The sequence below is a fragment of the Eptesicus fuscus genome, chromosome 5, assembly GCF_027574615.1.
Source record: "Eptesicus fuscus isolate TK198812 chromosome 5, DD_ASM_mEF_20220401, whole genome shotgun sequence".
In the NCBI taxonomy this organism is placed as follows: Eukaryota; Metazoa; Chordata; class Mammalia; order Chiroptera; family Vespertilionidae; genus Eptesicus; species Eptesicus fuscus.
Window position 1 is genome coordinate 74,728,942 of NC_072477.1, and position 25,657 is coordinate 74,754,598.

The window sequence follows — 25,657 nt, forward strand, 5'->3', positions numbered from 1 at the left end:
CAAACTGGTACAGCCACTATGGAAAACAGTGTAAAGGAGCCTCAAAATATTAAAAATAGAACTACCATATTATCCAGCAATTCTACTTCTGGGAATTGAAATGAAATGAAAACACAAACTCAAAAAAGATTATCTGCACTCCCATGTTCACAAGCAGCATTATTGACAATAGCCAAAACATAAAACTAAGTGTCCATCAACAAATAAATGGATATATGACGGACTATTTTTCACCATAAAAAAGAGAAAATCCTGCCATTTGCAACAACATAGATGGACCGTGATGGGCATCATTCTAAGTGAAATAAGCCAGACAGACAAAGACAAATACTGTATGATATCACTTATATGTGGAATTTAAAACAAAGCAAAACAAAACCCAACCTCATAGAAAAAGGAATCAAGCAGAAAAATCTCAGACATCTCTCATAGCAATATATTTATGGATACATCTCCTAGGGCAAAGGAAACTAAGGAGAAAATAAAGAAATGGGACTACATCAAAATAAAAAGCTTCTGCACAGCAAAAGAAACCATCAACAAAATGAAAAGGGAGCCCACTGTATGGGAGAACATATTTGGCAAGGATGCATCTGACAAAGGGCTAATATCCAAAATACATAAGGAACTTATACAACTTAACAAAAGGAAGACAAACAACAATTAAAAAATGGGCAAAGGACCTAAATAGACACTTCTCCAAAGTGGACATACAGATGGCCAAGAAACCTATGAAAAAATGATCAAAGTCACTGATCATCAGAGAGATGCAAATTAAAACAACAATGAGGTATCACCTCTCACCTGTCAGAATGGCTACCAGCAACAAATCAACAAATGACAAGTGCTGGGGAGGATGTGGAGAAAAGGGGACCCTAGTGCACTGCTGATGGGAATGCAGACTGGTGCAGCCACCATGGAAAACAGTATGGGGTTTCCTCAAAAAATTAAATATGGAACTGTCATTTGACCCAGTGATCCTACTTACAGAAATATACCCTAAGAAACCTAAAACACTAATAAGAAAGAATGTATGCATCCCTGTGTCCACAATAGTACAATTATAATAGCTAAGATCTGGAAACAGCCAGGTGCCCATCAGTAGATGAGTGGATAAAAAAGTTGTGATACAGCCCTAGTCAGTTTGACTTAGTGGATAAAAAAGCTGTGGTACATTTATACCATGGAATATTATGCAGAAGTAAAAAAGAAGAATCTCCTACCCTTTGAAACAGCATGGAGGGACCTGGAGAGTATCATGCTAAGTGAAATAAGTCAGTCAGAGAAAGACAAGTATCACATGATCTCACTCATATGTGGAATCTAAGTAACAAAATAAACTGTTGAATGGAGTGGATCTAGAGACATGGAATCATGGAACAGAGTGCAGAATCTCAGAGGGAAGGTAGGTGGATGGGAGGTAATCAACCAAAGACCTTGTATGCGAGGAGCGGAGGTAGGCTGGAGGGTATCGATGGGGGAAAATGGGGAGCATATGTAATACTTTCAACAATAAAGATTTAAAAGAAAAGGAAAGGAAAAGGGATCAGATTTGTGGTTATCAAAGGTAAGGGGGAAAGGGAATAGGAGAAAAGTGGTCAAAAGATATAAACTTCCACTTATAAGAAATAAGTTCTTCAGGCATGTAATGTACAGTGTGATGACTATGAAAATAGTTAACACTACTGCATGATATATAGACATTGTTAAGAGAACAAATCCAAAGAGTTTTTGTCACAAGGAAGAAAGATTTTTTTTTACTTTCTCTCTTTATTGTATCTACTAGAGGCCCAGTGCACGAATTTGTGCACCAGTGGGGTCACTCGGCCTGGCCTGCAGGATTGGGCCGAAACCAGCTCTCTGACATCCCCTGAGGGGTCCCGGATTGTGAGAGGGCACAGGCCAGGCCGAGGGACCTCACTAGTGCACAATTGGGGCCAAGGAGGGGCACGGGAGGGCTCCAGGGCATGTCCGGCCCATCTCACTCAGTCCTGATCGACCAGACCCCAGCAGCAAACTAACCTACTGGTCGGAGCATCTGCCCACTGGTGGTCAGTGCACGTCATTGCAAGCGGTTGAGTGGCTTTAGCATATCATTAGCATATTATGCTTTGATTGGTTAAGCAGATGACTGGATGACCGGACACTTAGCATATTAGGCTTTTATTATATAGGATATGAGATAATGGATGCTAGCTAAACTTACAGTGGAAATTATTTCACAATGTATATAAGTTAAACCATTATGTTGTATATCTTAAACTTATGTCAATAACATCTCAATAAAACTGGGGGAAATTGGCCTTGTAATTTTGAAAAGGAATCAAATTGAACCTCTAGAATTAAAAATTATAATTTATAATAACAATTGACTCAGTGAGTAGATTGAAAAGCTGATTAAACACAGATGTAGAGACAATTAGTAGATTATAAGTAACAACATATAATTCAGAATGTAACATGGAAAGACAAAAATAAAGAAAATATAGAAGAAAGCTTAAAAGTAGAGGACATGTTGTGAAGGTCTAATATGTTTAATTTCAGTTTCATAAACAATAGAGCAAAAACAACATTTGAAAAGGTAATGGTTGGAAAATTTTCCAGAACTGGAGAAAGACAACAATCTACAGATTTAAGAAATCCCACAGCCAAGAATCTAACATCTTAACTATTGGAAAAACATGGTACTAGTATTTCCTTATAGGATCATTTAAGTCCTTTTTTGCACTTCTAAATTGAAATCTTCCCTGGATGCATCTGATTGGTGGAACCTAGGTCACATGCCCACTCCCAGCTGCCAGTTGGGAAAACAAATTTTCTAGCACAAACTTACATATGAAATCACCAAATGCAAAGATAATGTTTTTTAAAAAATGTTAGACACCCATTCATATGACAAATGCATGAAGCAAGGCTATTCAGAATGTTCCTTTTCAGGCCTCTGCTGTTTTCTCTTTGTACATTCTTCCTTCAAGAACACAACTCTTAGCTCCAACTCAATGGATGATCTACACTGAGTGGCCAGGTTATTATGATCTCTGAATTATGAATTCGTGCATAGGTGGGGGTCCGGCCAGCCTGGCCAGGGGGAGGGGACATTGGCAGTTGGCTGGCCTGCCTGCTGGTCGAACGGTCGAGGGGACAATTTGCATATTAGCCTTTTATTATATAGGATATACACTGAGTGGCCAGATTATTATGCGTTCAGAGATCATAATAATCTGGCCACTCTGTGTATGACAGTGATTTTCAAACTGATGTGCCGCTAGAATTTAAAAACATGCAAACCTATTTAGTCAGGGGCACTGACTGCTTTTCCCTTAGATTCTAAAAAAAAAAAAAAAAAAAAAGACAATGGCCAACACAACAGCTGTCCGGTGTGAATGGGTCAAAGTCATACCTATTTTTTTTTTTTTTGTCAGAATGGGAAAAAAATGTTAATATATTTTTTGGTGTGCCACAGGATTTTAGTAATTTGTTTATGTGTGCTATGAGATGAAAAAAATTGAAAATCACTGATCTATATATTTTGAGCTAACCTTGACCTATCAATCTATATAACTCTAGACACAAGAGTATTCTAGCTATTGTACAATTCCCATAAACTCCTCCATCCTCATCTCAAATTCAGCCCACCTAAATCCTAGCACACCTCTGCCCTCCCCAGATACCCATCTCTCTAGTCTTTTTTTTTTTTCCTCAGTAACTATCATCTTGCTTCTTCAAGGTGTATTTGAGAGTTCTCCCTGACTCTCTCCTCTTTATTGTCTTTTATAACCTCTTTATTCATATCTTACCTCAGCAGAATCTGTCTTCCCTGTTTCTCTTTCACTCATTCCCCCCACCCCCACCCCCCGTTTCTAGTCCATAACTGTTACTTGCAGCTTTCTGTTTGAGCATCTGCACCTGGCCAAGCTCTGGTGTTTCCTTAGCTCTAGTTTCTCTTCCCTTCCCTTCAATTCATTCTGCTATCCATGCCTGCTGGGTTTCCATTTTCAATTTTTCAAAGCTTATAACTTCATTCCACAAATATGTCTCATACTAACTTTTCTTCTTACCCTTCCTTACTTTCAGGAGGGTGGGCCTCTGCCCCAGATGACACTGTTGTAATTAGCCAGGAAAGGAGCAGAGGAAAGGCCAGACTTACAGGTATGTTCTCTGTAAAACACTGGGGGAAGGATCCAACAACGGGAAGATAAACCCATGCCCAGTAGAGTTGGAGTGACACAGGGAAGGTGCTTGTCTGTCAGTCACACCTAGGAAGAGGGATCCTTGGCCAGAATGGGCGTGGCCACTGCAAGCACCCAATGATGGCTCACACTCGGCTTCCGGGAATTCTCTCAGGTGGTCCATGGCCGTGCAGACCCTCTCACACACACACCCTGCCCCCCCCACCCCCCCCCCCCCCCCCCCCCCCCCACACACACACAATGGTTTAATGGACTGCAGCTAGCCTGATGCTGAACGGGTCTTGGCTCCACATGGAAAGGAAACTCTGGGCACTGGCTCTGATTTTAGTCCTAGTGAAACCCCAGCTACACTTCTTCTGTGATTGGACTAAGGGAAATGGGACTAAGGGAAAGCCAGCGGTGTGATTCTAGGAAATAAAGCTTTCTACCCTATCTCATCCTCCCGTGGGGTCTTCCAGAAATGCTTATCCCAGTGGTACCCCCAAGAACTCCACTCACACTAGCAATGAGGGGAGACAAGACACGTTTTCACCTCAGTCTTTCTCTCAGAGTTTTCTCCTAACTTTTCTTTTACCAGAGATCACCCCGCCCCCAAATTTGTGTCTTAATCTCCCTACAAAGTGTTGCTCAAGTCCATCCCTTCAGTGGGCCTGCATTTGTGATGGCTCACTGTGTAAATTTGTGAACCTTGGCTGTCTCAACTGCCCCCTCACACCAGGCACAGCTTCATTAAGCAAAACTAATGGACACAAGACACTGGGGGTGGGGTGGGGTGGAATGAGGTCATGTGACAGAGGTTAGGGGAGGCTGGGGGAAGGTCTATGGGGGATAAAAAAGGAGATATATGTACTCCTATATGTAATATTTTAAACAACAAAATAAAAAATTAAATATATATATATATATATATATATATATATATATATAGTTGAAAGTATTACATATGCCCCCCCTTCTTTCCCCATTGAACACCTCCACCCCCACACCCATCCTAGGCACAGCTACTTTTTATTGTTCTCTTTTATAAAAATCAAAGTTATTTTATTCCACAAAACTATGACAGTGTCTTCAAGGCAAAGAACATATGTGGATGCCTTGTTCCTAGGGCGAGCTTAGCACAAAATCGGAATTCAGTGTTTGTTGAATAAAGGGATGAATTAAATAGCGAGTTAATGAATGCCTGCTCTGGCGCTGAGACTCGAGCTGTGAGAAAGGTCCCTACGTCTAAGGAACTTAAGGCAGGCGGTTGCAGGTCGGTGGACGTCCTGAGTCAAGTAGAAAACAGAATGCAGATGTCCCAGTTTCAGCTGAGAGAACTGTGGTAGGCAGGCAACTTTTCCTCTATGCAGGGTTTCCATTCTTAATCTTGACAATCTGCAGCTGAGGGAGGGGGTGGGGGGAAAAAAGTATTTCGCTGTATTGGATTGGGCATATTTTTCTAGCGGTCTCTGTCACTGTCTCCCATGTTGTGCTATCCGCAGTAAGAGCCTGCAGACTGAATTCCTGTACGTCGTTGGGAAACAGATTGAAGCAGCATTCAGGTTTTGTTTACTTGCAACACTGATACTCTTAACAAACGCCTAGCATAAATATCTTCCTTTATTAGCAAGAAGAGGAGCACTAAACTGTAAGGCCCTATAGCTCAGGGGTTAGAGCACTGGTCTTGTAAACCAGGGGTCGCGAGTTCAAATCTCGCTGGGGCCTAACAAGTGTATGTATTTCTTTTTTAAAATTCTTCTCACCACTCTCCCTCACGTTCCGATAACCTTGACCCCACCACAAATTCGGCCACAGTCCAGATCTCTGGCATAAACTTCGCCCAGCCGAACGGCTTCCTCTCAGGTTCCTGTGCCAGTGCGCAAACGCTGCTTTTGCTACCGAGGTTGTCGCGGAATCCATTTTAAGCTGCGGGAAGTGCTGCGGGCCTCTACGGACCCGCGCGGCGAGAGCGGGGAGGGCGTGGTAGAGCCGAGAAAGGGATCGAGCCTCGGCACTCGCCCTGGGCAGGCGTGGATCCCGGAACCAGGTCCTCCTGCCGGCGCCAGCCTTCCAGCTGGGCAGTCCCGCAAGGTTTCCTGTTTCAGTGGGTTTTTCCAACACTTCCGTGCCCCAGCGGGGGAAATGCAGGTGGAGACTTGGACCCCCAAATTGGATTCAAAGAAATTGTGGCTTTCTCTTTAGAAAACCTCAAAATATTTTCACCCCAAGTCAGTTCTCACAGAAACACTGGGCTTATAGTCTCTCTTCCACACGCACTGGGTCCCCGAGTCTGCGGACGTGTGAGCGGGCAAGAGCTTCAGCTGGCCGGTGCCCACGCGCCTGAGGGTGCGGGGAGCACAGGAAGCGGGGAAGGGAACAGGCTCACACCCTCTCCCCGGCTCGGAGTGGCGCGGTAAGAAGTATGTGCCCCACCGCCTCCGTCCCTAGTTCTCTGATGCCCGGGTGGCTGCTCCCAGGCTAGACCCAGATCGAACCCGGAGGCTCGGGCCCGCGCACTACGTGAAAACAACGCCCACCCCGACTCCCAGCCCGGGGGGGGGGGGGGGTGGCCCCCGCTCCGCCCGAGGCCTCGGCATGCACCGGGACTAGCGGCGCCTGTGAAAACCACGGGTTGGCCCTGTTTCTAAAGCAGAGAATTCAGCTCTAGAAGGGTGGTTTCCGAAACTGTGGATGTAGGGACGTTCTCACAGGATGCTTACTACGTGGCGTCCGTTCGCTAGCAATCTGAAGCCATTTCATACCCGCTATGTTTATCTCTGTCTTGAATAGGGAGTTCTAGAACGCCAGCTCACGTGCTCCCTTCGATAGCTCAGCTGGTAGAGCGGAGGACTGTAGCCACTTCCTGTCTAGCTATCCTTAGGTCGCTGGTTCGATTCCGGCTCGAAGGAGAGGCTCACATTTTGACTTAGCTTCTTATCCCCGGTGTATCACATCTACAAATCTTGTCTGATAGGCTTGTTAAACAGGGAGAAATAGGAGTTAGCACCGGTTCAAGTCACCAACTGGAAAAGTTCCTAGTTATTGTATTAAGATGTGCTACGTCTTTTTGGCTCTAGGCTGCTCCCTGAGGTCCAAATATCGGCGACATTTGTTGGTACAGAGTATTGTATAAAAGTACGTTTGTGCTCTGCGGCCTTCGCGACATTAATTTGAGGAACATACCCCTTAACTGTAACCTTCAGCCCGAGTGTCTGACCCCATTCTATACACCACACCCATGCAGAAAGAGGGCCTTTTAATTTATTCAGCTTTATATATATATTTATAATTCCATTAAAAGATTTTTGAGCCATAGCAGGAAGGGGGAATAGGATTTGACGTGAACCGGGAGGAGACTGGGAGAGAGAATTCCAAAGCGAGAAAGCAATTTATGCAAAGGTGGGGAAAACTTGACTCTCATTTAGGAAAACTGCAAGGGTCTGGAATATGCCAACACGCGCCAGACTGGCTCACCAGCAACCAGCTCCGGCTCCCGATACTTTGATGCCCACCAGTCTCGTCCCTCGATTTTATGCTCCCGCGGGGTGGTAGCAACGCGATAGATACACTGCCCGCGCGTCTGTGCTGGGGCTGGGGACCCTACAGCCTGGCAACCCAGTGGGGCGTGGCCCTCGGTCTCCAACTTGTTTCCCTTTAGACTCCAGCTCGCGGCTAGACCCATCCCGGCGGGACTCGGTGGAACTCGGAAATGTGGCCTGAAGTCTGCAAGGCTGCCTCTCCTCGCCCCACGTGGCGTTTGGAAGGGTCCAGGACGTGGTTTGGGGAGAATAACCGATGCTAGGTCCAGAGTCAGATATGAGACTTTACAAAGATGGAGAGAAAAATTGAACCGGGCAAAAAATAACAGCCATAAAAGACAAAACTGAGCAGCCTGGTAGAAAAGTGAGATTCAGAGGAAACATAGCCGAGCCAAGGGCACTGTGGCTCGTTGGTCTAGGGGTATGATTCTCGCTTTGGGTGCGAGAGGTCCCGGGTTCAAATCCCGGACGAGCCCACTTTCCTTTTCACTCCTTTAGGAGCTAATACATAAAGTTCTGTATCAACTTTTGTTGTTCCTTGGTCTGCAAACCAGAGGTGCACTGAACTAACGCGAAGCAAATGCAGGCTGATGACCTGTATTAGAGACCACACTGCCTGGCTGCTTGGACTCTAGGGTCCCCATGGGTCCTGGGAGCAGCAGCCCATGTCCTGTGGGGCTTCTGCAGCTAGGGAGGGGGGCGGGGGGCGGGGATCCCGAGTCCTGCTTTCGCTGACCGCGTGTCTCCGACCCAGGTCTCCAGGGTTCGCTCGAGGGCCGGGCAGGGACTCTTCCGCTGCGCCTGGGGCTGCACAGTGGGCTCCACTCCAGTGGCCACGCCCTGAGGCGATCGCTGCCAAAGCACAGCACAGAAAGCCATGTAAGGCAGGAGAGAATGAAATAAGTAGATAATCTTGAAAGTATAAAAGAAAAATGGGTTTGTGAAACAGGATCTGACAACCAACCTCTTCGTGACAGTCAACAAACAACTTGTGAATATTTTGTCGACAGTCTTTTTGAGGAAGCGCAGAAGGTTGGTGCCAAATGCTTGTCTCCCACTGAACAGAAGGAACAGGTAGATTATAAGTATAAAATTATGGAAAAATGGGCTCGCGGTTAAATGATGATTCCAGAAGTTATTCAGATGGTGCAAGTCAGCAGTTTCTGAACTTCATCAAAAAAGGGGACTTGCCTTTGGGATTACAGGGAACATTTGATAAGGAGGAGGTGGATGTAAGAAACGCGAAGTATGTGTAGCAATGAAACCTGTGTTCCAGCCATTCTCCGGACAGGGTCACTGACTGGGAAGTGCCACACCAAAAATTATTTCTCAAACAAAAAGTATTGAAGTTGAGAAGAAAAATAATTTGTCTACTGTCCCACTAAACAACCTGGAACCCATCACTAATATGCAGATCTGGTTAGCCAGTGGGAAAAGGATTGTTCAGAAATTTAGTATGTCTCATAGGATAAGCCACATCAAAGACTTCATTGAAAAATACTGTTAGAGAGTGGGAATTTTTGAGCACTCCAGAGAGGCCGTGGACTATGCCCCAGACAGAGTTGTCAGTGCCGACACCAGGCCAGGCCTTGAGATAGGGTCTCATGGCCCCTTCCCAGCCCGTAGGCCTTCTTTCATAGAACACTGTCAGCTTTCTGAAGAACAGGATGACCCTGTGAATAACATGGTCGTCAATGGCATGACTCTGACGTTGCTTGGGAAAAACTGTTTTGTCTTGGGTTACTTGTTCAACAAAAACAGGATGTGGTTAATGGGCTTAAAAGCGGTCCTACACAAAGGGTCGCTGCTGCTCTCTGGTCTCCCTGCATGGAGAACAGCAGAGCAGTCGCCCGGTCGGCTGGCCATCTAATAAAGGCTCCCTAAATTTTAATTTGGTCTGGGCTCCATTGGTCGTTCACTCGCATCCGCTCCACAACAATACCAAGGATCTCAAAGAAGTCCTCCCTTTTCCCTGGCCACAGCTCTTACTTACCCCTGGTTGCAAGATAAAGTACTCTCACTGGAAGAAGCAGACTTACAGAATACTGTCATCATTCAGAGAGTCCACAAAATTACGGAACCTTTTGGAGAACTTTCATAACATTGATCTTTGACACACTAAGTGGAAAGTTTGCAGAGAAGCGATGGTTTATAAGTGAACATGCAAACCAAAATCAGGGGCGGGGGGAGTCAGGTTCGCTGAACTTTTGGTTCAAGACCTATTTAACTCCCTCCGGATGGGAAGACTTTTAAGTAAGTACATGTTAGGAGAGGAAACTATGACTGGAAACTATATTCAGTGCACTGTCTCCCAAAGGCTACTCAGAAAAATAGGCTTATTTTCAAATGATTCAACATAAGATATATTAAAGGACTATATCATTTAGTATCTTAATGTGGTATTGAGAGAAGTTAGCTTGAAGCGCAGGCAGACAGGGCAGGGGTCCAGTGGAAAACAAAGGCAGGTGAAACATAGGCAGGGGCAGACACGGCAGTTTGAGCCAGCCTAACCACAGGAACCAACCAAGCAGAAATAATAAAATGTTTCTGGACTCAAAACGGAGGGATGGGAAAATAAGGGAGGGCCTGCAGTAAACAACATGCACAAATGCATAGAAACAGAAAAAGTTCAGCATAGGGACAGAGAAAGAACATAGAAAACAGGGAAGGTTTAGGTCCGTTCTGGGCATGGACAATTGAGGGAATTAATCAGGTGACAACACAGTAGACATAGAGCAGGCTTATAGCAAATATATACCCCTGGACCACAAGGTTTTAATGGGCAGCCCATTAATGGGTCCCCCTCCCCTTGCATGGAGTCTTAATGTGCTTATAATAAAATTTCCGCACTTTTGCTTAAACCTTCTGGTCCGCGTAGCTCATTCTTTGGCATTGTGAAACACAAGCCTGGGAACCCATCTCGGCTCACCGTTTCCAGTTATCAGTATAAATTAGCAAATATGTTCACAGCATCATTCATTTAAACATCATTCCCAAACAGCAGTGATTTATTTAAATGTTAGCTTGGCTCAGGATTTTTAAATAGCAATACATTAAAAATTATACATGGCAGGTTAAAAGCATCAGTGTCCTTATTTTATACCTGAGATACAATCAAAATTCTAGAAGGAACTGCTTCTACCACGGCTATGCCTAATCCTTGAAGTGTTCTCATCTGCATTCTCTAATGGCAAGGTACACTCAGATATTAAGTTGGCAATAGTATCTAGAATTTTCATGTAAGAATAAAATTCTGTAGCTTAGTATAATGTCAGCATTAATCTGTCTACTCGCATTTCTACATTTTTGAGAAGTATAATTTTTAAAAAATATTTTTTATTGATTTCAGAGAGGAAAAGAGAGATAGAAACATCAATGCAATGATGAGAGAGAATCATTGATTGGCTGCCTCCTGCAGGCCCCCTACTGGGATCAAGCCTGAAACTCAGGCATGTGCCCTGACCATGAATTGAACTGTGACCTCCTGGTTCACAGATACATGCTCAACCACTAAGCCAGACCAGAAGTATAATTTTTTTATTTTTATTTATTTATTTAAAATAATCTTTATTGTTCAGATTATTACAATTGTTCCTCTTTTTTCCCCCCATAGCTCCCCTCCACCCAGTTCCCACCCCACCCTCTGCTCTTACCTCCTCCCCCACTGTACTCATCCATTGCTGTATGCTTTTTGTCCAGTCTCTTCCTGCACCCCCAGCACCCCTTTCACCCCAAGAATTGTCAGTCCACTCCCATTCTATGCCCCTGATTCTATTATATTTGCCAGTTTATTCTGTTCATCAGATTTTTTTTATTCACTTGATTTTTAGATTCACTTGTTGATAGATATGTATTTGTTGTTCATAATTTTTATCTTTACCTTTTCTTCATCTTCCCCTTCTTAAAGAATACCTTTCAGCATTTCATATAATACTGGTTTGGTGGAGATGAATTCCTTTAGCTTCTTCTTATCTGTGAAGCTCTTTATCTGCCCTTCAATTCTGAATGATAGCTTTGCTGGGTAGAGTAATCTTGGTTGTAGGTTCTTGCTATTCATCACTTTGAATATTTCTTGCCACTCTCGTCTGGCCTGCATAGTTTCTGTTGAGAAATCAGCTGACTATCGTATGGGTGCTCCCTTGTAGTTAATTAACTGTTTTTCTCTTGCTGCTTTTCTCTCTCTTCTTCTGGCACCCCCATAATCTGGATGTTGGTACGCTTGTATGACTATATACAACAATGTGGATAAATCCCATAAACATAAGATCAAGCCAAAGAAAATTGACAGTAATGAGAATACACAGCCTGATTACATTTGTATAGAGTGAAAAATATGGAAAACTAAATTATGCTTTTAAAAGTCAAAATATCTTTGAAAAGTGTGTGTGTATATGTGGGGGAGAGGTTTGACTATAACTGAGAAGAAAGAATTCTGGGTGCTTGTGATGTTATGTTCTTTGATTTGAGTGTTACATGAGAATGTTCAGTTTGCAAAAAATTATCAACTTAATACTTGTTTGTATTTTCTGTATAGGTATTATATTTTATTTTTATATATATATATTTTTAAATATATTTTATTGATTTTTTACAGAGAGGAAGGGAAAGGGATAGAAAGCTAGAAACATCGATGAGAGAGAAGCATCGATCAGCTGCCTCCTGCACACCCCCTACTGGGGATGTGCCCGCAACCAAGGTACATGCCCTTGACCGGAATCGAACCTGGGACCTTTCAGTCCGCAGGTCGACGCTCTATCCACTGAGCCAAACCAGTTTTGGCTAGGTATTATATTTTAACAAAGACTTTAAAATTTTTTCCTAAAAAATAATTCACAAACATAAATGTAAGAAATCTTACCTTATAATAGACAAATATGCAAATCGACCGCACCTTTGCTACGCCCGAGCCACGCCCACCAACCAAGCCACGCCCACCAACCACGCCCACCAGGAAACCGTTGCAGGGATGTTGGGGTGCGGCCCAGCCCAAGGCTGGGAAAGCCTTGGGCACCAGCGGGGAGCCTGCACGGATAGCAGGAAACCACTGGGGGTCGGCTCCTGCGATCCTTAGCAGGGATGTTGGGTGCGGCCGAGCCCAAGGCCACCGCCCGGGGCCAAGCCCCGACCCTGAAAGAAGGCAGAAGGGGGTGGCCACAGCCAAGGTCTGGGTCCCCGGTGCCGGCAGAAAACTGGTGCAGGCAGCCAGGTGAATGAAGGTCTATTGCATGAATCTTCATGCAAACGGGCTACTAGTAAAACTATAAGACTCTAAGAAAGTCATCTTCATGACTTTGGATTAGGTAATAATTTTTTAGATATGACACCAAAAATATAGACAATAAAAGAAAAACACAAATAAATTGGACTGCACCAAAACTTAAATTTTTATGTTTAAAGGAATTGTAAGGCGAGAAGACAATCCTCAGAATGAAAGAAAATATTTGCAAATCATATATCTGATCAGATTTATATCAAGACTATATAAAGGATTTATTCAATTCAACAGTAAAAACAAATAATCCAATTAAAAATGGACAAAGGATTTGAATAGATCTTTCTCGAAAAATGTATACCTCTGGCCAATAAGCATATAAAAGATACTCAAACGTAATTAGTCATTAGGGAAATGCAAATAAAAACTACAATAAGATACCACTTCACACCTACTTGTACTGATATACAATAAAAATATAATATTGTTTACTGATAAACAATAACAAGTATTTGTAAGGATGGATAAATAGAACACTGCTGATGAGAATGTATAATGGTGTAGTCAATTTGGAAAATGGTTTGATAGTTACTCAAAAAGTTAAAAATAGAGTTACCATATGACCCAGCAACTCTAGACCTAAATAATATACTGTATGCAAGAGAATTAAAAACATAAGCTCATACAAAATCTTGTACAAAAATATTCATAGTAGCATATTCATAATAACCAAAAATGCAAACAACCCAAATGTCCATGTAATGATGAATGGATAAACAAATTATAGTATGTCCATATAATGAAATATTATACAGCCAGAAAAAGAAATGAAGTATTAATGCATGTAACAGCATATATGAGCCTTGAAAACATTGTGTTAAGTGAAAGATGCCAGATACAAAAGAACAAATATTGCATGATTCCATTTATAGGAAATGTGCCAAATAGGAAAATTCATAGAGATAGAAAGTAGTTTAGTAGTTGCAGGGAGTATAGAGAAAAAAGGTATGGGGAGTGACTCTTAATGGGTATAGGATTTATTTTGGAGGGAGGTTATGAAAATGTTCTGATATTAGTGGGGATGGTTGCAAAACTCTGTAAAATATACAAAAGACTACTTAATTGTAGTTTAAAGGGTGAAATTTTTGGCATATACATTTTATCTCACAGAGCTGTTACTTTAAAAATCTATAATAATAAAAGTGTAATATGCTAATTAGACCAAACAGCAGAACGACTTTCTGGATGTCATTCCGGACATCCTTCTGGATGAAGCTGCGGTGGTGGGGGCTGAGGCAGAGGTGGTTAGGGGCAATCAGGCAGGTAGGTGAGCAGTTACGGGCAATGAGGAAGGCAGGCAGAGTGGTTAGGGGCAATCAGGCAGGCAGGCGAGCAGTTAGGGGCGATCAGGCAGGCGAGCAGTTAGGGGCAATCAGGCAGGCGAGAAGTTAGGGGCGATCAGGCAGGCAGGCAAGCGAGTGGTTAGGAGCCAGCAGTCTCGGATTGCGAGAGGGATGTCAGACTGCCAGTTTAGGCCTGATCCAGGATTGGGCCTAAACCAGCAGTTGGACATCCCCCAAGGGTGCAGAACGGGCTGAGGGACCCCCCGCCCCCCTCCCCCATGCACAAATTTCATGCACCGGGCCTCTAGTATCCTATAAGATACATGGCTTGGGGTGAATCAAATTAGAAATGTAAAAAAGAAAAAGAATAGCCTGTGTTGACAGAGATGTGCTAAACAGTCATTTTCACATGTTGCTTCTTAGAGTTCTAGAGAGTATTTTTCCATATGTATCAATAACCATAAAGATATTTTACCCTCTCACCCAGTTGTATATAATATTCTATGCAAGTGATTAAATGGCTAGACCCCCTCACCCCAAAAGGAACATATCAGTGTGTTTGTTGAAAATTGGAAGTACTCTGATTTTTTCCAAAAAATAAGGATGAAAGAGATCAGAGGGTGAGGGATGTGAAGACCATAGAGGGAAAAGAGTCACACCCATAATGACCATGGACACCACGAATCTTGGCTTAAAGAGGTTAAAGGATTTGTCTGAGGCCAGCTAGTGTCCTGATTTCTGTATTAAGCAGGATTTGGTATCCAGTGAAGGCTCTCTGGTGCAGGCCTCTGGGTTTCATAGGCTTTATCTAATTCATACTTATTAACAACCCCTAGGCCCTGAGAGCATTGTCATCTCACTTTTTAGAGAAGAAGTTGGAGTCTTAGAGACTCGTGCCTTGTGCAAACACATGCAATAACTGAAATTTCTAGGTAAATAGTCAAATAATTTTGACCTTAGAGATGTCTGACTCCCTCATAATACAGATCAGGAATCCAGTACCCAAAGAGGTAAAGCAACTTGCTTATTGTAGAGCTAAAATTTGAACTTAGGTTTCACAACTCTGTGTTCAATGTTTAAAATAATAGGATTTCTAAATATTAATTTTCCAGATATTTGTTTAAAGTGCCATGTTGGAGAGAATCAAACATATTATGAAGACCAATATAGATCACATTGCTTAATTTACCCCATTTACTATATTTTATATCATCATAAGAGGAGATTTTAATATCATAGTACTTACTACTTAATATGGTCAAAAAAATGAGTTTATGATGATTATTTCCTGTGTTCAATCAGGTCAATAAATTAAACATATAGGTCTCTTATTCTAGGTCATTCTTTTCCCCTCCAAAGAGCTTAAGCCATTGCCACTTCCCATCTATTATTCTCAAGCTTTCATTTGTCTATTCAGAATCCAACATCTGCAGCTCTTTGCTGCTCACTGACAACTTCCCTTCCACAACCCTGGTTGCTATTATTGCCTTTGTTGTTGCCAAAGTCCATGTGCCATGAGAACTATTTCCTTTTATTCCACGGAGAGAGATGCTGCTTCTGATCTCTGATCGACAAAAGATGATATCTGGGAATACCAAATTATCCTAATTGGATTCCTAATCCTAGGCCACATTCCCAGTTTGGGGAACTGTAATAAATATGCCAGCAAAATCATTCTTTCAAGGATTTCCAAATTTACTCTAGGGTTATCTAGGATAAAGATAAGGTTTTCAGACCCTGCACATCAAAAATGTAAAATTATTACTTAGAACATGTGTTTGGTTCTTTAAAAGAAATAAATTGGGGGTGATTTGGGTATAAATACTGCTACTGTAATTTCCTATTTAAATTAAGCAGATTAGCTCACCTTTCCAAACCTGTCACTCAATTTCAGCCCTGCCCTGGTCATAAAAAATGGGGAAGAGATGTGTCTATCTTTTAAAATGTGTGCCAATCATATATTTGGCTACTCAATATGCTGTTTGTTTCCAAATACTGTTATTTCAACTTTGAGCAGTTATCAGCACCATTAATCAACGGATTATTTACTAAAGTTAGTTTCCTTTCTTCTCTCCTTCTGAAAAAGATGCAGGAGACAAGTGAAGAAAAGCCAGACATGTGTATTCCATTTGAAACCCATGATTAAAAAGCTTAAAAATTCAAGCCAATGTAAAAAACTGTTTTATTTTAATACACTGGGAAGTTTCAGTGAACTCCATTATTTTCACTCACTATTTGCTTGGATAATTTAGGCAAGAAAGCTAAATTATGCATAAAGTGTACAGTTAGAAGAAAAAGTTCATGCACAGCCCTAGGCTACAGCCTCCCCTAATGATGTCTGAAGTCAGTGAAAAGATCTCATGAGACTGAGAGTAATTTCTCAGGGTTTATTTTTTTTTTCTTAAAGCAATAATGTTCTTATAAAAATCTGACAAATAATACACTAAAAGAAAAGCCACAAAAGAGAACCTCCAGTTAAGGCCTTAGTCCCTGTAAACTTTCACTTAATCTCATGTAAAAGTTGGTGTACGATATACAACAATGCATGATGGCTGGCAGCCTTGAGTGATCTGATTCCACAGGGAAAGTGCACGTCTTAATTGAATAGAGTTGCTATTTGGCCTCATTAGAATTCTGAAGTTATGGAGTTAAAAAGAGATGCTTCAGGCTTAGAGATAAACTCGAAATTGACTGTGGGAAGGGGATCAGCACCCACTCAGTGTGCCATCATTTGAGCAAGTAGTTGCCACTGGCTAGGATATTGTACTTCAGGAGCATCCCCTATCATCAAACATTCACAGATTCACTAAACGTTCACATTTCCTTTACTGTAACAACAGGGAAACTGACTGCAGTAAGATGGCAGGAATACCAAACTGGTACTGTAGTCACCTTTGATTTCTGGGATGCCTTTATTCTTTTCTTAAAGTTACACAATTGTAGAACTTGAAGAATCCAACTCAGCCCCTTCATTTTACAGATGAGGAACCTGAGACACAGACAGGGGAAGTGATGAGCTCAAGGCTATGCAGTAATGTGTTTGTTTATTCATTCCAAATATTTATACATTGAGAGACAGAGAAAGGAATTCCAAGTAGAGAGACCTGCCATATGTCAAGGTAAAAAGGTGGGAACCAGCATGGTGCCTTGGGGGAATGAGAGGTACCAATAATTGCCTGTTTACCTCTGCCCCAGCCCCCACTTCTAAGGGCATCTGCACCAGGCCAGGTTAAACAGACAGGTAAGGGCACAGAGACTCTGGAGCTGATGGCCTGAGATTGAACCCTGACTATGCTTAGGAATAGCTATAAAATTTAGGCAGTCACTCTGATTTAGTTCCTCTAACAGTAAAATGATGGTGGTAATAACAGAATCTACTTCCTAGGGTTGTTGTGAATAGATATCAATGCATATAAAGTATTTACAGGCATGTCTAACATTTAAGAGTTATATAAATATTAGTTATTATTATTAATATTAATAGAACATAAGCCCTTCTATATGAATTAGGGTTCCTGGCCACAGGTAAGGAGTGGTAGGCAGTTGACTGTGTGCATCTGTCATTTAGCCAATGTCTTATAACTTGTGTGGCCTGTGTTTAACGAGATAAATTGTACCATCAAATTAGGCCATTAAAAAATTAGAAAATGGAAAACCAAAAATCTGGGCTAGTTAAACAAGAGGCTGAGAAGACTCAGGGTAGGGCAGGCATTATAGTCCCAAGTGAAAAATAATGTTATGAAGTTTTGAGGAAGCCAACTGGTTGGAAAGAAGAATGGGGTGTGTGCCTGCACACATGCATGTGCACACACTACACACACATACAAACAAAAAAACAAGCAACTGCCGTTCCTGAAAACTTTGTATTTCTAGGCTATGTCTGTGGGTAAAAAGACTCTCATTAAATCCTCTGTTCGTAGAGGTAACAGGAGTGAATCTCAGGTCCTTGCAATCAAAAGATTGCACTCTCCCACTTTCTCCTTGGTAATCTTTTCTCATCAGGAGAAAGTGGGAGAGTGAAGCTTAGGAACCAAGAGGGGAGAAAATTTCAAGGTGAAGAGATTGATCAGCAATGTTAAGTGCAGAAGAAAGTTCATATAAGCTAAGGGCACAAAAACCATCCATTGAATGTTGCAGACTAGAAGTTATTTGAGACTTAAGCTAAAGGAGTGAGAACAAAATAAAGATGACAATGGATTGAGGTAGAAATAGGATGGGAAACAAAAAAGCAAGTATACTCCAGCTGTAAAAGAAAAAAAGGTAAAGAGAATGTGGAATCAAATAAGGATTGTTTGTTTGTTTAGGACAAAATACACTTGATATGCAGATGAACTGAAAAGCAAAAAATAGTGATAGAGGAAAAGGAAGACCTGAAGGAGCAGGGTTCCTACTGAGGAGTTAGGAGAACACCCAATCCAGGGCAAAGGTGGAAGGATGAAGCCTTGGACAGGATGCGGGACAATGCCTCCAAGGAGATAGGAGGAAAAGAGGAAAGGATGGAGGCCAGTGAAGATAAGTTTGTAGTTGAAGATTCAGCAAGTTGAGGGAGCTTTGTGTTTAAGGGAGTTGTTTTTCTCAGGGAAGTAGGAAGCAAGAACATTTGATAAGAACAAGGGAAAAAGCTACGGTGCAAGGAATTTGAAGAGAAAAGAGAATGTTAGAACAAACACTGCAAGGACCAGGAGAGGGGCTGAACAGGATCTCATAGAATTGCAGGCCAATTAAAAGCCCAGTTAGGTTTGAAGAACATTGGTGTGTGGTAGCACTAATCCATGTGGTGATTTGATTTCGTCAGCACTGGTCCCCAACCCAGATGTAGGAGGAGAGAAACCAAAAGACTGGAAGATGCAGGATTGGTGTACTGGAGACGCAAGAAGAAAAGAAAGTCCAGAGTGATGGTAAAAGAAAGATGGACTAATTTAGGTTTCTAAGAGATAAAAATGACTTAAGAGAGAGATGTTAGTTTGGGAGGGAAGAAAGAGGGGTTTGGATTGGAAACTTAGGGGTAGGTGATCAAAAAATGGGAATTATGAGAAGAGTGGTGACAAATACAACAGGAATTTGTTGTTAGTGTGTGGAATACTGGAGTTTAAAATTTCAGAAATAAAGCAGTTAGTTGTTGCCCAAACCAAGCTCAAAGGCAGGTTGCCTTCTTTAGTTATAATTGTCCTTTCCTGGAATGCCTCTGGCTTCTCCTGAAAGTCCTAGAGTGACAACCAGAAGGCCAAACTTGTGGAGCCTGGCACAAACGTTTGCCAGGGTGATCTACCCTTTTCTGTCACTGCAGTTCCAACTGAGGCTCAGAAAGACTGAGAAAGTGTAATCACACTGTTCTTTGGAATCCATTGCAACACATTAATATTAGCAGCTTGATATTAGCAGCTTTACATCTGTGATATTAGCAGCTTTACATCTTACACTGGCATCACTTTGCCACGTAAGTTTAATATTGCATAGGTTGGTATTAATGTGATACAAAAGTAAAATTACATGCACACTCTTTATATTGTTACTAGAGGCCTGATGCATGAAAATTCGTGCAAGAGTAGGCCTTCCTTCCCCCGGCTGCTGGCACCGGCTTCCCTCTGGCACCCAGGACCTGGGCTTCCCACCTCTGGCTGCTGGCAGGCACCCAGGACCTGGGATGGCTTCCCTCAGGCCTTGGCTTCGTCAGGAAGGACGTCCAGAATGACGTCCAGAAGATGTCCGGTCTAATTAGCATATTACCCTTTTATTATTATAGATATTGAAATCTAGGGTGTATATGACACTAATACTATTCATTTCCTAAAACAAAGACATTTGAATGTTATGTTAGAATAAGAAAACAGATCATTACATTTCTAGAACCATGCAGTGGACGAGGAGGACCCAAGGGACTTGACATTGGTGAGCTCTGCAGAAAGCAATCTGAGGGTGGTTCCCACGCATGACAACCCAAACCGTGCCTTCCCTGGTGACCAGGGCAGTGCCCTGGCCCAGCTGCATTAGAATAAGAGTTAGCAAACTTTTTCTCTAAGGATCAGTTAGTAAGCATTTTTGTCTTTGTGGACCATTCGGTGGCAGCTACTCAAGTCTGCCATGGTAGTACAAAAGCAACCATAGGCAATATGGAAATAAATGAGTGTGCTGTGTTCTGATAAAACTTTATTTGTAGAGATTGAAGTTTAGGTTTCATATACTTTTCACATGTCATGAAATAACCTTTTGATATTCTTTTCAACCATTTAAAAATACAAAAACAACTCATAGCTTTGGGGCCCTCAGGCCATAGTTTGATGTCCTGTGGTAGAAGATTATGAATCCATAGGGGCCCCAACCCAGGGCTCCCTGGTAAGCATGAACAGATTCAAGCTCTCTTACAGAACTTATGAATGCTAATATGTACATTCCCAAACTGACTTTGTGGAGGAGTTAGGCATATTTTTTCCTTTCCCTATTTTCTATTTCCTCACCTCCCACCCCCAGAGAGCTGCCTTTAATGGATTCTCTCAGTGGTGTGTGCTCTGAATGCCTGGCCAGAGCATGCCATGACCTTGTTTGTCCAGGTAAAAGGGACCAAATTATTTACTATAGACAAAGCCTTCGGATGCCCTCCCTTTTTCTTTAGTAGCAAAATATTTCCCAAGCAGAAGGCCAATGTTATGCTAGTAAATGCGAGGCATTATTTTTATCTAATATATATAACATTTAAGTATATATTTTATATTATATATAGTGTGCATTTTTATATTATAATATATATTATTTAAATTTTATTTACTTTTCTTAGATATCATGTCAGGTAGCAGGCTTCAAATTAGACTGAAAATTATTTGAATCCGTTTTGAAGTAATATTGTCAAGTGTATGGGGCAACTAGACTACTCCCCTTACCTTTTTGTTTTTTGACTTAGAGCCAATAGAGGACAGAGATATCCTGGCAGATTTCTGAATGACAGAGAAGATCCAGGTAAGGCCTCGGCACATTTCAGAAGGAAAACCTGGACTTTGACCGCCTGGAACATCTCATCGATGGAGAAGAGGAGAAGACTGGGACCTTGATGGAGAAGGGTGAGGAACATGCAGAGGGAGATGAAGGGACGAGACTCAGGAGGAAAAAACAGTGGGGTTTACCTTATCACCCTTACACCTCCTTGTCTTTGTATCGCTAACTCCAGTCAAGCACATCCCTGGCCCAGTATCTTCCTGTGAAAGCAAAGAGGTACCACTGTGGGATGGGGGCTAAGGCAGTGGGGGAGCTCATCACAGGTGCTTCGTGATTATAGACTGATGCTCTGGTTCCAGAGGTGCAGCTAGAATCATGCTCCTTTTCCACTTAGGTCTTAACCGAGGCACATAATAAATCCCATTTCACATCCCTTAGCAGAGAGAAAAGTAAGAGCCTTACTAAATGAGGGAAGTTAAAGTTGACAGTATCTGATTGTTCAGAGGAGGGTGGATAGAATACTCATAATACCCTGCAGGGTCTGGGACACTGAATCCTTTTTGTCCATTCTGGGGGAAGACTATTTCTGGCAGTGGATGTTAGTAGGTACAATATGATTTTGGCAGGCACCATATCTTGTTGCCCCAGGCTGTCCTAGGAAGACGGTCACTGGGGACATTCTCTATGGAGCCAGTAGGGTGTGGTGCAGTAGGGTAGCTAAGCATTGAGAGGGAGGTTCCCCAGTTATAAAGAATCAACTCATCCTTTGAAAACATGTATCTAAAAGAATAGGCTGACCATAGGACAGTTTGCCTGGCTCAATCCCAGGCATTTCTATTCTATTAAGTGTCCATTCCTTCTAACTATAAGATTACATCATACGTTATATGATCACCCTAACTAAAAGTTACTGCATTCCAAGTTTAACTTTTTGTGTCATAATCAAATCACACTCACTTATAAACTGCCCACTTTATATTGAGAGCTTACGATCTTCAATTAGTTTAGGGGACAGTCTATTCAAAAGTGACATTTGTTTGGGGCAGTTGGCCAATGTGAGGAGGGCCATACTATCTAAGATCAGCACTGAGTACAGCATAAGGAAAGGTATATTCACACTCAGCTCCCTTCCTCACAGTGCAGGTTCCTTCCCTGTGCGCAGCTGGTCCCCTGTCATTCTGGTGCAGGCTGCACTTGATCCCTGGACCTGGATGAGTGGTGGCTGCTGAGCTGACAGAGGCATCTGGGGACAGAGTTCCAGCCAGACCCCCAGCAGGGCCCTGAGTCTATTAAGCCAGGCACTGAGGGGTCCTGCTTCCCCAGGGCTTGTGTCTCAAGCCAGGGGACAAGACAGATCTGTAGTCCCTAGAAAGTTAACTACCTGGTCAAACAAGGTGTAGATGTGTTTCCCAGGGAGGGTCTCGGGAGGGGTGTTGTTCTTACAGGTGGAGGGAAAAGACTGGGTAGGGACAGGGCTTGTTCCAGGCCCTTGGAATGTGTGTCTAGGAGGGAAGTCACCACGTGAGCCCCTATACAAATTGATGTTTATTCATCAGTGACTTGAGTGGCAGGATGATTATTAAATTTTGGTCGGTTGGTTGGGTGGGCAGGGGAGTGGTTGGTTGGGTGGTTGCTTGTTTGGGTGGGAGTTTGGTTGGTTTGGTTTCAGAAGCAATTAGAGATAGAGTCAAGCGATAGTCTTTACTGAGAGCTCAGCAGTGGCCTGGCTGGGTCTTGACTGGTAGGGCTGTCCTTCTCAGGCTGAGTTTGGAACTGTCCTGAGAGAGATGGCAGCACTTCTTGCCCCTGTGGGCTAAGGCTGGCATCCTTGCTGCCTAGCAGGCTGGCTGTCCACCGGCTTAGTGGCAGGAATGATTCACACGCAGCTCCCTTCCTCACAGGAGAGAATGGGTGACATGTGACTGACAGTCCTTGCACTAAGCTGATGTCAGGATGGAGCAGACCCTACATGTAAGTATTCAGCTTCACAAACCTGAATAGTGAGTTAAAGCACATCTATTATGTTTTTTAAACTTTTAATAAAGAAGATACAGACACATTTTTAATTTGATATTTTCAACAGTTGGTTTTTACTCCAAGAAAATTAATTGACTTCACCTGATGTTTTTCAAACCTGGGAAGTTACTTGTTGAATTTTAATAAATGTGACATATAGTGCTCAACACATGTGTATTTTCTGAGCCTTTACAACCTTTTCATACCAACACAAAGAATATACAATTGATGTTTTAAAAAGATAATGCTAATTTTACTTTTTTGGGTTAGTTACTAAGAAATATTTAATAGTCTCTACCAAAATGTTATACGATAAGCTTTATAGAGATTTTGTACTTTTGAAATGAGTAGTATTATAAAAATGTGTTTACATTTTTGTGAAGTGTTGCTCCCTCAAGGGTTAGTCCAAGGAAAAGTTTATTATTGCTGAGATATTTAGGAAGATTGTAGAAATCCGAACCTACAATTATTGTTTTTTAAGAGTTTGTAGAAACCTGAAGAGGTCTAATTTTACCCTCATTCCATAGATGTAGCTGGGAAACCCAGAAAGGTCAAGTGAAATCCTTGAGACCACAAAGCAAATTCATAGCAGAGATCAAATGAGAACCCAGGGTCAGTGCTCCTTCCACATTTCCATTTCCTGTCATGCTCTGTAGAGCCAGTTGATGTTAGAACCATAGAGCTGTGACTTAGGAGATCTTAATCCTTTAAAACTCTTTTATGTATAAATATGCTCCTCTTATGAATCTTGAGAGTATTATTTAATTACTAGAGGCCCAGTGCACGGAATTGTGCACATTGAAAGGAAATTAATTAGAAGACATACGTTAATGTCATGATTTGTCTGTTCCCTATTATAGAAGTTCAACCCAATTCACAATCAACAATGACAGATGGAAACACATGTGACTGGCGCCTCACTGAAGCACCCCAACTTTTCTTTCAGGATATTGTAGCAACACAGCAGTAATATCATTAGGAAGCAGATTATTATTGTGGATCATTCAGGGAGAACAAAAGGTGAAAAATTTAACTATAGCAGTGTTTGACTATGTTCTGTGCACTGAGAAAACCTGAAGTCATTTTTAAGTCCTACCATTTGTTACTTCTTTACAGTTGGGTAAAGTTTCTAAACATTCTAAATCTCCATTTTCTGGCTAATGAAAAGAAAATAGGATTCCAACGAGTCTCCTACCTACCTATTCCAGGACTTCTGTGAGGATCTAATAAGATGAGGCACGTGAAAACACTTCAAAGACATTTGTTTAAAATGTAAAATGTTTGTGCCTGGCTAGAAAGCAAGTGGGATGAAGAAACTTCAAAGAGGCTAGTTGCCAGGGAGAGGAAACCAGGCATTGCTATGTGATCTCATTACCTGGTGCCCACAGCCACCATTTCCATGCTTGGCTGGGCTGTAGGCTTTGAGCCATGGGGTCTCAGCATTGTTGGCTGGGATTTGGTTGGGTGTCACATCAGGGTGGTGGCGAAACCTGTGTCTACTTGGGAAAAGCAGAGTGTTGCTTGTGGACTCCAGGTTTGCAGTGATGTTTCTCTGTAAATGGGCAGTTCACATCCCAGCAGCTGCAGTGTTGAGCATCTGCCCCCTGGTGGTCAGTGCGTGTCATAGCAACTGGTCGGAGGGTTGGAAACTTAGTACATTAGCCTTTTATATATATAGATTTTGCAATAAGAATGGCAAACACTGTTTTAAAAGAAAATTTGCTATGGCTCATGTCTAAAGTTTATCAAATATGAACATTTACTGTATATATTAGCCTTCCAATGAGGAATTCTTCAAATACAGCCTGAGCTATGGACCCTGAGGCAACCTGCCTAGGAGACCCTGACAAGCCTCCAGCACCTGCCCCATTGTTTTTTCCAAGCAGACCCAGCATCTCCAAAGCCCAGTGTTCCCATTCAAAGCTGTTAGAGTGCAAGAATGCATTTTAAAGGATATTTCACAACCCAAAGCCCTTTTTACATTTCTCAAAGATAAGTGGATGGTCACTGAACATGGATGCAAAATGCATTTTACACCAAAAAAAAAAAAGTTACTTAAATGTTTTTTTTAGAAGATTTTTTTCTCATTATCAAAATAATATAGGATCATTAGTAGAAATTTAAAAACAATATAAAGTAAAAGAAATCACTTCTCTCCACTATTCAAGGTTAACCACTGTCAACATTTCAAAGTATTTCCTTTTGTCTTTCTTACATTTATATATCCAGATACCTTTTTGAGGTGATACTATTAATTTATTTTAATATATAGTGTATTGACTTTAGAGAGGAAGGGAGAGGGAGAGAGAGATACTAACATCAATGATGAGAAAGAATCATTTATCAGCTGCATCCTATATGCCCCCTCCTGAGGTTGCAGCCCACACCCAAGACATGTGCCCTGACAGGGACTCCATGAATTACCTCCTGGTTTATAGGTTAATACTCAAA

At 42.1% G+C, this 25,657-nt stretch overlaps 3 non-coding genes and 1 pseudogene across 3 annotated transcripts; all 4 read left to right on the forward strand.

Annotated features, from left to right (window-relative positions):
• The first annotated feature begins 5,821 nt into the window (after window positions 1-5,821).
• TRNAT-UGU (transfer RNA threonine (anticodon UGU)) lies at window positions 5,822-5,894 on the forward strand. The gene has a single exon. It is a non-coding gene; the product is annotated as a tRNA-Thr (tRNA).
• A 1,094-nt stretch (window positions 5,895-6,988) lies between these two features.
• On the forward strand, window positions 6,989-7,078 carry TRNAY-GUA (transfer RNA tyrosine (anticodon GUA)). The gene is given in 2 exon segments: window positions 6,989-7,025; window positions 7,043-7,078. It is a non-coding gene; the product is annotated as a tRNA-Tyr (tRNA).
• Window positions 7,079-8,112: 1,034 nt separating this feature from the next.
• On the forward strand, window positions 8,113-8,184 carry TRNAP-UGG (transfer RNA proline (anticodon UGG)). Its single transcript has one exon. It is a non-coding gene; the product is annotated as a tRNA-Pro (tRNA).
• Window positions 8,185-8,602: 418 nt separating this feature from the next.
• On the forward strand, window positions 8,603-9,809 carry LOC103303508 (UBX domain-containing protein 2A-like; annotated as a pseudogene).
• The last annotated feature ends 15,848 nt before the right edge of the window (window positions 9,810-25,657 follow it).